The sequence below is a fragment of the Otolemur garnettii genome, unplaced genomic scaffold (genome assembly GCF_000181295.1).
Source record: "Otolemur garnettii isolate 467f Iridium unplaced genomic scaffold, OtoGar3 scaffold00037, whole genome shotgun sequence".
Taxonomy (NCBI): domain Eukaryota; kingdom Metazoa; phylum Chordata; class Mammalia; order Primates; family Galagidae; genus Otolemur; species Otolemur garnettii.
The window spans coordinates 4136332-4139702 of NW_003852432.1; the positions used below are offsets into that span (position 1 = coordinate 4136332).

The following is a 3371-nucleotide window of genomic DNA, read 5'->3' on the forward strand; positions in this document are numbered from 1 at the left end:
TTGTTTTTATAGATTTTTAATACTATTAACATAGACATACCTTACCAAAATACTTTCCAAAACTTTAAAAAGTTTTAAAAACCTTTCCTTCTTAAGTTGTCTGAATCTGTTACTTTCTAAGTAGAATTTAGATGTGAAAGTTACAAATAACAGGATGAAATCACTTTTTGTCAGACACAAACAAACTAGAGTCGAGAGAGAACAAAAAAGGAGGCTAATGTTTGTATGTCTGTGATAAAGACTGTGTCAAGGACTTCTGGAAATAATCCCACAAGAAATACTTTCTTGAGAACTATAGCAATTCAGATACAGTGTTTTGGAAAGGACACCTGCCCAATAGAGGCATCTCCACCAATGAATTGCCATCAAGTATGGCTTTGAGTATCTGAAGCCAATGAACTTTGTTTCCAAGTAGCTTATGTGAGCTCCGCTTTTTACCTATAAAAGTCTCCCTTTAACCTCTCCTCTCCAGATGTATACGTGGCTTGCCGTAGTCGTGCATGTCTGGATATAATTCTTTCTAATTCCCAAATAAATTAAACATGTTTGGAGATATTTTTTTCTCTGATGTTTATTGTTGTTGTTGACAAGACTAATGATTGCATTTCTTTATTGGTTGCACAGCTTTTAAGTTTGATATTTTATTAATGAAATTTTTCTAGAAAGATATTTCATTTATTTTTAAATTTAAATTTATTGACATATGTTGGTAGTATTTTTGATGATTTTTATATCTCCACTTGAATACACTTAATATTGGTTTTTGGATGGTCTTATTCTTGACCTTTCTTTGCCAAAGGAAATAGCTTTTGTTCATGTTGATGTGGTCTGTTGTTTTAGTATTGCTCTTTTGTTTTTCTTCCTTTACTTTCTATGGGTTTCTTCAGGTTTTCTTTTTAAACTTTTTAAATAGAATGCTTACCTCACTTACCTAATTAATGTTTAATATATTTAAATATTTATATTTAAGTCTATCATTTTACCCTGAGAAAATAGTTTTAGCTTTATTCCTTGTCACTCTGTTCTAAATATTTCATAATTCCTATTATTATTTCTTTGACTCATGAATTGTATATTTTAAGTTTTCATATATTTATTTTAGGTGTTATGTTTTCATTTATATTTTAGTTTTATTACATGATAGTCAAATAGTGTGATGCATTTCATAATTGTTTGGGATTTGTTAGGTTTTGCTTTATCCTAGATGTGGATATTGACTGAGATTTGTATATATTGCATGTGTTTTTTAAAAAGAATGTATATTCTCTTCTAGTCTTTTTAGTGTTTTCAGTATGTCCCGTAGATCAGGCTTGTTAATCATAATTAAAATTTCTATTTCTTCTGTAATTTTGTCTATTTATTCACTGTCTTGGAGAAGTTTGCAAAAGTGCCCACTCTAATTATGGGTTTGTAACCTTTTATTCTGCCAACCTTTACATATTTGGGGCTCTTTTGTTGGTTCATTTAGGTTAAGTATTATTTTATCTTCTTGATGAATTCATTGCTGTGTAAAGACCTAATTTCTAATTATGTTTTTCTGCCTTAAGTTTACTTTTACTAATATTGTTATTATTGTACCAGCTCTTGGGGTAGGGAGGAGTTGATAATTGTTTAGTATCTTAGTCCATCCTTCTGCTTTCAATCTACTGGGCCATCCTGATTTAGTGTGTCGCTTTCAAATGCAGGCTTGTGGCTGAATGTTAGTTTGCATAGGTCAGTGAGTTAAGATGCTTTTCATTATTGATGTATTCGGGTTATATTTCTACATTTTTATTATTTTATACTTACATTTCTACTGTTTTCTTCATGTCTTAAAAGCTATTCTATTTTTTCCTCCAGTCTTTTATTGGGTCGATTTTTTTAAGTGTGCCTGGTTTTTCTATTTCCCCTTTACTGTTTTGAAAGTAATGAATTATCTATTTAAGTTTGACTTTTTACTCTTAGTTTTTAATTTGTATACCATAGTTGCTTTATCAGAATCTAACACTAATCAATATCACAGTCTTTATTTTAGGCAAAAATATTTTTTCTTTCAATTATCTTTTGTTGTTGGAGAAGAAATATCTATGTATTTGATGAATAGAAGAGAATAAAATTTAATGTAATCTTCCCCAAAGCAAAAATTCGAAGGAATCTACGTAGACTGTTTGAATGTTTATTTTTATTCGAGTATTTTTTAATCAACAGGTCATAGACAGTATGATCATGCATAATAAAAAATAAATTACTCCTAGAATATCTTCACATATAAGTAAAAGTAGCTATACTAAATAATGTATAATTTTAATATATTGTGTAGTTTTAGGTTTATATATATTTTAAAATATGACTATGGTATTAGGCATATAAGCTATAAACTTCTGTATATAAACTTTCTAAAAATATTAATATTTCAAAATCTTGCTAGTCCTAACCTGACTGGGTGAAATAATTTTTTCCTATTGATTGTACTTTGGGTATTAGATATATCTCAGAAAACCATAATATCAGAGAACTTTAGAGGTTATTATCTCCTTTAACTTTTTCATTTTAACAAATAAGAAAATTAAGAGCAAAGCTAATTCATGATTTAGGCCTGGAATTCAGTCCTTTATTCTCAATTCATAGTTGTTTATTCTGAATCTTATTCTTTTTTATTATCTTTTATAAAAATGTTTTTTATAATTCTCTTTTGAAAATAATCATATTACAATATAGGAGGTACAGTCCTCTTCTTTTTAATAGCATTTTTATAAATCAGTGGTTCTCAACCTGTGGGTCACAACCCCTTTGGGGATCAAACTACCTTTTCACAGGGGTTGCCTAAGACCATCCTGCATATCAGATATTTACATTATGATTTATAAGAGTAGCAAAATCACAGTTATGAAGTAGCAATGAAAATAATTTTGTAGTTGGGGTCACCACAACATGAGGAACTGTATTAAAGGATTGCGTCATCAGGAAGGTTGAGAACTACTGTTATAAATAAAAAGATCCTTAAACAGAAAAAATAAGTTACAATTAAGTAAATCAAATTATGAAACTAGTACAACTTTTATGGAAAGAAGTAGGAGAGTCCTCAGAGAACTAAAAGTAGACCTTTTAATCCTGTAATCCCATTACCAAGTATCACCCCAAATAAAAACTGTCACTTTACCATAAGGACGTATGTACCTGAATGTTTTTAGCAGCCCAGTTTACAATTGCAAAGATGTGGAATCACCCCAAGTGCACTTCAACACATGAATGGATGAATAAACTATGGTAAATGTATACCATAGAATACTATACACTCATAACAAAGATAAAGACTTTGTTACAACTTGGGTGGATGTGGAGAAGATTCTTCTAAATAAAGTATCACAAGAACAGAAAAACAAGTATCATAC

General features: G+C 29.5%; 1 protein-coding gene across 3 annotated transcripts in view; it reads left to right on the plus strand.

Moving 5' to 3' along the window:
• Positions 1–3371, plus strand: part of POT1 (protection of telomeres 1) — a 68207-nt gene that overhangs the window by 58131 nt on the left and 6705 nt on the right. The gene's annotated exons all lie outside the window — the stretch shown is intronic.